Below are 9,226 nucleotides of genomic sequence, written 5' to 3' on the forward strand. Positions count from 1 at the left end.
GAAAGATAGCGCATCCTCTGGTGTTATTGATGTCTACCGGAAGTTAAGTTTGGGCCACAAAAGCGTGCATGCGCAGTAGCGTTTGTTTATGTTGCTGCCGTTGAAACCGTCTATAATCAACACTTTTCACAATTAGTTAACCTTGAGAGCTATAATAGTAAAAATGCTCTAAAGGAGATTTTCACATCTAATACCAATGTCAGCCAATCACAGCAGTGGGCGTTTACACTGAAGTCTCACAGCAGCCAATCACAGCAGTGGGCGTTTACACTGAAGTCTCACAGCAGCCAATCACAGCAGTGGGCGTTTACACTGAAGTCTCACAGCAGCCAATCACAGCAGTGGGCGTTTACACTGAAGTCTCACAGCAGCCAATCACAGCAGTGGGCGTTTACACTGAAGTCTCACAGCAGCCAATCACAGCAGTGGGCGTTTACACTGAAGTCTCACAGCAGAGAGACTCCCCTTAAAACAGAGCGATCAAATCAGAGGCTAATATCAGGAACAATTTTTGATGTAAAAATCATATTAACATTACAAGTGCACCCTAGGAAACATTATAAAACAATAATTCATTGCAGTTCATAAAAAAAAAAAACTGTCATTCCTGCATTATGATTCATTTAGGCTTTAATGGTTAACATATTCAGTGCTTGACCCCGCACTTGACCAATCACAAGTCTACGCAAAAAGCTCATGGAATAAACTTTTGATCTTATAGCTGGCTTGGCAAACTTTCTTCTAGAATTTCAGCAAGTTCAGCAATGGATGAAAGCCCAAACTGATGAGTTTCAATCGTCTGTACAGTGCCGAGAAAGACATCTGGTACACCGACGCTGAACTGTTTGACAATTTCGTATTGCTATTCCTATCCCTATGCAATTTGCCTTGTTTTACTCATCTCAGTAATTACACATTGCTTGAAAAACCACACGACAATCAGCCTGAGTGAGTAACATGGAGGAAATAAGACAGACATAAGTTGGAAGTTGTGAATGTGCAAGGATTTATCTGCACGGCGGTAGTATAGCAGAGGTGGTAACAGATGTTTGGCTGATGCTCTGATAGGATGGCAGGTTCGGGAAAAAAACAGCTGATAACAACTCAACTGCAGCAAATAATCACAGCTGAACATCACAGTCACCCACTCATATGAAGACGACGGTATGATCTGGAAGTACTTGGAAAGGAAGACTAATGTTTGTCTTATCAATTAATAAATCTATTAAATAAAAACACAATTTTGTGTGTAATGTTTCTGTTTGTACATGTATAATATCGGCAAAGTTAAAGCTCATAGTCTCCCACAAAACGATTTACTCTGTTGAACAGAAAACTGATCCAGACCGACCTAAAACTAAATCCAGATATCACGTCCTCAAACCTCTCGTCACAGGGCCATGTCATACACCCGGAGCAATGCAACGCCCGGCGTGTTTTTACTAGTTTCAGCTTGACGTAGTTATCATTTTCACGTCCAGCGCCATGTTGTTTAAACAGCAAAAGCACTCGCGCCATCTGTTCACCCATGGTCTAAAAACCAGGTGTGTTCAGGTACATTGTTGGCACGCTGGTATTTTGAGGAACCGAAACCGACACAGTATTTTTTGTGTTATTTAAAGGTTGTGTTAGTAATATGCACCTATAGGCGGTTGCACAATGCGTACACTCTGCTTATTACACACACAGGGACGCGCAGCAGCACACAAACATGACAAATATTAAAAATAAAAGGATTTCAATGTAAGATTATTATAATGTACGTAAAGATAAAAATGACTACATATCATAATGTATAGTCATTGCATGTATCAGAATGACCTATTTGCAGTAATGGTAAATTAAATCATTTATCATTAATATTATTTTTCAGGAAAAATGTATTATTATTATAAAAAATATCTCTTAAAAAAAGCACAGCAACATTAGTTTAGTCTGTGAAATGTCATGTGGTGCAACTCATCAACTTTTCAAAATATTTACGGCAAAAAAGTTTTTGCCTAACATTTTATTATTATCTTTTAGGAGACAAAAATATTAAGAAGAAGAAGTTTGTTGTCGTCTGAAATATTGGTAAACTTGACCGAGGAAACTTTTTATATATAAATATATAAAAGGAAAGGAAAAAGAAAAGAACATGCGACTGGAGCCGTGCACCGCCCGGTGAGCGGAGTGGGTCGATGCCCTGATGCCTCTGTAGGGGGTGGTGATACTGACGCCATTGATTGGGTCCCAGTGTGTTACTGATGTGTTTAAATGGGAACACAGCTGAACTTTAAGAAGGGAAGCGGAGTTCTGAGAGGCAACAACAGACATTCAGTATTGATTACTCCCAGGGGTATGAGGCAGTGTAATCCCACCACAGCATGAGGGAATTTGCCAGAAAATTCTTCTAAATTGAGCCATCTTCAAGATCAAGGAGGACTATTATGGCTCTCACGACTGACATATCATACTATAAATTCAGCCCTCATTGTTATCACTGATGAATGTTTTCATGATTAATAGATACAGTATGAAAGCGCTTCAGCTAATTGATAAGCAGCAGCAGTAGGTGCAAATGAATCATTTTACACTCAATGTTTGATATCCAAACTAATGCCAGTGTGCATTACTGTTACTGCAAGCATTGTAGTTTGGCTATGACATGCATGTCTTGTGTTTGTTTTCAAAAGGATGCTGCACATTAGCAGACTAAAGGGCTTTTCACACTTGAAATAGTTAACCCTGGGTCATTCTAAAGCTCAGGTAAACAGAATCCTGGGTTATCTTGCTTCACGTTTCACACTGCTCATAATTTACCCGGGGTTAAAGGGATACTTCACTGCTTTTTCATATTAAACTATGTTATTCCCTTAATTTAAACGAGTTTATACATACCTCTATCGTCTCAGTGCGTGCACTTAATCTCTCTGACGCGCGGTGACGATCTGATAGCATTTATCTTAGCTCCCTAAGCCCAGTTCATTCACTATGGAACCAAACAGAGATCAAGTTAGAAGTACCAAACACCTCCACGTTTCCCCTATTTTAATACAGTGACACGAATAGTTGAACGATCAAGTATGGTGACAAAATAAAACGTGGCGCATTTCTAATCGGATTAAAAAGGAGAACTATAATGTATGGCGGATTAACACTTCTGAGAGTACTTCGGCTCGGCGCAGTAAAAAGTCCCGGCCGAAACATCCCCCTCACATCTCCCTATTGACAGAAATGAGAGTGAGGGGGAGGTGTGAGGAAAGATGTTTCGGCCGGGACTTTTTACTGCGCCAAGCCGAAGTACTCTCAGGCACCCTCTAGTTGTTACAACTAGAGGCTTATCAACAGATCAGTCACGTACCTGATATTCATGTGCTTTGGGCAGTCATGGAAGCCAGTGTTGCCAAGTCTGTGGTTTTATATATTATTTAGCCCTGGATAGTTAGCCATGGGAATGTGAATTCCCAGAGGAATCCCACCAAATCCCCTGCAGATTTTACTCCTCAGAACACGATTTTTACAAGGGATCCCACTGAAATGCAATTGGGCTAGTTTTGAGTATAGCAATTTGCCTTTTTTGTAGGTTTTTTTTTTGTGTGTGTGTGTGTGTGTGTTTTTTTTGAAAACCTGCCAGCCCTGAACATAACGTGAAGTATATGAACAGTAATTTGTGCATATGATAGGAAAAATGATGATGGAAAAAACACAACAGTTGGAGAAGTGACAACTTAATTCTTAGCTTTATAGCCTATAGTAAAAATTCACTCTTGATATAGTCAGCAATGTGTAATATGAGGATGCACGGTTCTAGACCAAGCCTTTTAGTAAACAGGTCACATGAGTATTTATCCAGTCAGTAATAATGACACCACAACTATGCAGATAAGGATTTTAACCCAGGGTTTAGGAGTGTGTAGTATGAAACAGCAGTTTAATACCCCAAATTAATGGTTCCGGGTAATTAATTAATCCTGGGTATTCATAAACTGATGTATTCTTAAACCCCGGGTTAAAGTCCTCATTTGCATATTTGCGGGTCATTGATTGGATGAACGCAGCACAGCACGATCTGTAAAATCTCTGAATGGATACTTCAGACTCAGGTAAGAATGAAACGTTTTCTTTTTCACTCAAATTGTCGCGTTTCTGTCAGCCTTTGACGTTTTCCCTCTCAAACGCTGAATTTACTGTGTTTAAACAATGCACAGTGTTTCCGTTCCTCTCCAAAGTACACACATATGAGCACGTGATATTTTGTCTGTTGCTGCGTCTAGCTTTCTAACACCGCGTCGTTTCACACTGTACACGTTTGGCATCGCGATGCGGGATTAACACTGCAAATATTTTTCATAACCCCGGGGGAAAAGCGGTGTTAACCCGCTTCTAAATTACAAGTGTGAAACGTACACGGGGTTAAAATAGATGTTAAGAACTAAGATACCACAAGGTTAAGCGCAGTGTGCAAAACCCTTAAGAAAACTAAAATATAATTCTTCTGCCTTGCAATGCTTCTACACTTCCACAACAACATGAAAAACTTGTATTCCTCTATTGTGCTTAGTCGACCTCCAGTGTATTGTCTTGCCTTGATGATATATGGGGTACATGTCTCCTCCTCACCTCATGTGGTGTGTTTATTGTAAACTAGGTTAGCTTACTGCCACTTTTACTTGTGGAGCATTGTGCACCGTGATAAGGATCATGGGGAACCACGTCCCCTTTGACCAGAGCTCATGATGTTCTGGGTCTAGCATTAAAACTTAAGCAACACAGTTACATCAGACCAGAGAATACACTGTGACTGTATGTATGCGAGATATTAAATTCTCAAGCAATACAGTTCACTCTCCCAAAACTGCAAAGCCTGTTCACACCAAGGACAAAATTACAGTATATGATAACAATGCAGTCATTGGAAAACGTTTCTCATCAGATTAACAATAAATTGTCAGCCAGTCAAAATCCACCTGACTTTAAAGAGCTCATTTATTTAAAGGCACAGTATGTAAGTTTCCCTGCCAGATGTCGCTTATTTAAAACAAATGTGTGGCTTGATGACGGCGTGAATGAGCGTGGAATCATGGGATATGTAGTCTTGACTCTTCACCTCCACAGCCGATGGGAAGGAATCTGACGGACTCGGGCAGAAATCATGTTCATGAATGAGTGAATGTATTAAATTAGCGTTATGGTGGTATGAAGCAAGACGCGCGAGAGCCCTTGAGAGTGAATGCTAATGAGAGAGACCTGCGCCAAACACCGTCTCTGAGCGTTTATTCTGCTTATGCTGCAGTCGCCGCTTCTGCTCTCTTCGTTGTGTGTGTGGGGGAACGTTTACATGTTTAAAACAATCATACTAAACACATTTGAGTGTGTTGAGAGTTATGTTATAACATAGGGGTGACCCCTAATAGTCGAAGTTTCGGTGCATCGATATGCAGGACCGGATTCGACCACTGATCTCATGGTCGAATCTTCGCGGGTGTTATGAAACGAGGATTATACCATTTTGGCAATATGGGTGTGCTTAATATTAGTGTTATAAAGACGTGTCGCGACGCTGAGCGATCGCCCCTTTAAGGGCACTGAGCTTCGCACCGGACGCCTTTAAAATTCGAACACATATATACCAACGGGGGCATTCGACGCCTGTCCGCGGCGATTAAATGTATATTTCCCTCAAATCGTGAATGTACATACTGATTTCACCCTGTAGGTCCTACTACAAGATACACTAATCGTGGAGTGATTCAAAATTGAGCTTGCGCGCGGCGCGTATATAATGTTCACATCTGCCTGGTGTGAGATACCTGAGACACGGCGCCGAGCTTCAGTCCGGTGTGCGACCCCCTTTAGGCACAAACGGCTTAAGAACGTGCATATAAACGCACTCAGTGTGTTCTTTTCCTCTCTAGGCAGGTATTTTTTTAGGTTTATTTATCAAAATGTTCTTTTATATATTTGTGTAATGTTCTGTGTTTCGATCGCAGCCTTTAAATGTTATGAGAGAACGGTTCATTTACGAATGTGTAGTGGATAGTTTTGATCACTTTATTAAAAGTGGTGGCTGTGTGCCGTGTGTAAAGTAAAATAAAAATAGTCTTAGCCTCCTACTGACTAGTGTCCATGCCCTTCCCAACCCGTTTATACCGTTTATTTTTTTCCGACTATTTTGATTCGACTATCGGTTGACCATCGAGTGATTCGAAAATTCTGATTCGAATGTGTAAATACTTAGTCGGGGACACCCCTATTATAACGTTACTCTGTGCATTCGCTCGGCGGCTGCTATCAGAGACTTGTTGCACTGCAGTAAATCTAGATCGATATTAGAATATCATATTAATAAACACAGGATGACTAAATGACTGTTGCTAAATGACATGCAATTAATTTGAACATATATTCTATGATGGAGAAAGCTCTCTCTGATTATAAGACTAACCCTGCGTCTCAATCAGCTCCCTAGTTCACTAGTCAGGGCACTGATCAGGACATAAGTCAATGGGCTGACTCCCTGATCAGTGCCCTGACTAGTGAACTAGGGAGCTGATTGAGACGCACCCATCTGTGTTGAGCTGTATAACAATGATATAAAAAATAATAAAGCTAGAATAAAACTTTTATTTTTATTTAGATATTGCATAACTAAATATTTACATTATAGTGTACATTACAGTAAAAGCATAGTACATTATATTTATGTGAAAATTATCAAAAATACTGGCAGTGTCACATGTATAGTCACATGTTCCTTTGTTAGTTTCCCGCCACTTATCTGTCTCCTAGGTTACCCTCATTAGTTCATTCTGTTCCAGCTGTGTCTTGATTATTAACTCGGTTTGGTTCCCTATTTAAGTTCCTCTTGTGCAGTCTCTCCTTTTTCTAGTCTAAAGTCTGATGTGTGGTGTTTGGTGATAAAAGCCCATCTGTTTGGAAGTTCTGGATCTCTGCTGCACTACACACCGTGACAGGCAGTGGCTGGCAACTTTTTTTTATTTGCTAGTGGGGAAAGAGTTAAAGTGCTAGATGACAATTGCAACACACTTATAATAAGCAGAATGTTATCGTCAGTTGGCGTGGACACTATAGTTATCACTTCAGTGTGTGGTTAGATTGTGATTGTGACAGAAATAATGATCGCGTCATAGAAATAATGGCAAGACTGCAGACAAATGTTTTCTGTTAGAGAAATTACCTCCATTTGGTGTGGACTTAGTTTTGTAACTTTACAGACATTTGCATGCACAAAAAGCTATATTACACACTAAAGGAAAAGTTTAATTACACATTAAAAGAAAAGAAAGCATAATAGACGCAGTTTAAAGTTACTCGTTTCATGTTTTTTGGTGGCAGTATATATGCCTTTGAGCCAATAACCAAATATTACCCCTTGAAGCACATTCTGTTTTTTTTTCTCTGAGTGGCGAGCATCGGCAACAGTTTACATAATTCATTACGGCTCCCGTTTATGCAGATTTCACGATTAGTATATTAACCTCTTGGCCTCCATTCAGAAGTAATTGTTCAGGAGAAATCCTGATATGGGTTATGACTGTTAATTCTGTTCTGGCGAGTAATGCAGCTGTCAGCTGTGTTGTACATCTGTCGAGGCTGGGTAAGTGCGTCGGAGTTATGGCAAGGAAGAATGTTCTGGAAAATGATACAAATGGTTTAGTGACGGCTCTTAACGGAGGAATGTTAGTTTGACATATCCACAGCACTTACAGCAGAGATTCATCAAGAACTCACACATCCATCAAAGAAGCCAGTGAGATCATTGAACAGTCGAGAACGTCGTGCTTACTGTCACATTCGTTATCCTCTGAAATAAACCAAGCACTTTTTGTTCCACGAGACTATATATAATGATGCTAAAGTGCAGTGGCTGGTGAAATAATTTCCTATTCTCACTAAACAAAGAATACGGCTTACCGTCCGTGTAAGAGAGAAGCATAATTTGATATTTTTGCAGTCTCCATGGACACAAATACCGCAGAGTCAGATATTTCCTTGTCGCATTGTCCTGACAGGCTTCATGGCATGTGTCCCAGGCAAAATGAAACCCCTAAAATACATCTCTGAGATTTGCATATGATTACTTCCCTGTGCTTGTGGCCATATGTTCTAGGTGCGTTAATTAGTTTATGAGAGAGAGACAGCGGGAGAGAATCATTTGGTTCAGCATCAAAAGGGAACCATTTGCTGTCCAGGAAGCCGTCCTGACGTAAGCAGGCAGGTGTGTGGGGTTTCAGAAGTGGAACCGAGACCTTTTTTCAGACTCTATCCCTGGACTGGTCAGTTGTGCTGACAGGGATGTTGGCTACTGGTAATAGCTCACATCCAGACTGTCACTGTAGTTCAGCTTAACCCTTGTGTTCAGTGTGAGCATGCCATAACCATAACCAGTACCCCAGTACACTTTAACAAATATTTATAAAATAAGTAACATGGTTGCCTTATAATTTTGAGTTCATTGAAATTCAAAATTCAATGTTAATACAATCCACATTTTTGAGAATCAACAACCTTTATTTAAATATTTTTAAGATGTTGTAAGCATGTTTGGTAATTTTGCGTGTTTTATTTGTGACGAAGCAGTGAATCCAAATTGTGCTAATTTCATGATTTGTCAATTTTTTTATGTGGTTCAGATACAATAATATTCACAGTTTCTATTCATTAAACCAATTTCCTTCATTGTATTAACCTTACATTTTTAATTTCAATAATCTCACATTTTTAAGGCAACCAGGTTACTTACTTTTTTAAGTTAAACCAACAATACTTTTTTTAGTGTAGTGGGTCTAGCCACTTAGCCAGTGATATTTGGCATACTCGAAGACTTTGTGAACGCAACTGTGATTTTTCACGCTGCCCCAACAAATGCAAACATTGTTGACATGTTGACCCGACAACTGCTGGTGTGTGTTGTTGTCTGTTAGGGCAGTGTGAACTAGCATTCTTTCCACACTACATGCTTAAGTCTGTGTTAATGACTTTTTTAGCCACAGGTTTAACTCTTGGTTGGCAAAATTTCAAATCATTTTAAAGAGGCTGACACACTTATTACGATGCCAAACTGCATACAGCATGAATTAATGACCTGAAATGACTGACTTTGTACACAAATTTTGAAGCAAGATTAAAATTCAAAATGAAAATTGTGAAAAGCCATTACTCTGGTCTTCAGTGTCTCATGATCCTTCAGAAATCATTGTAATATGGTGATTTGCTGCTCAAT

Source organism: Pseudorasbora parva, chromosome 15 (genome assembly GCF_024679245.1).
Source record: "Pseudorasbora parva isolate DD20220531a chromosome 15, ASM2467924v1, whole genome shotgun sequence".
NCBI lineage: Eukaryota > Metazoa > Chordata > Actinopteri > Cypriniformes > Gobionidae > Pseudorasbora > Pseudorasbora parva.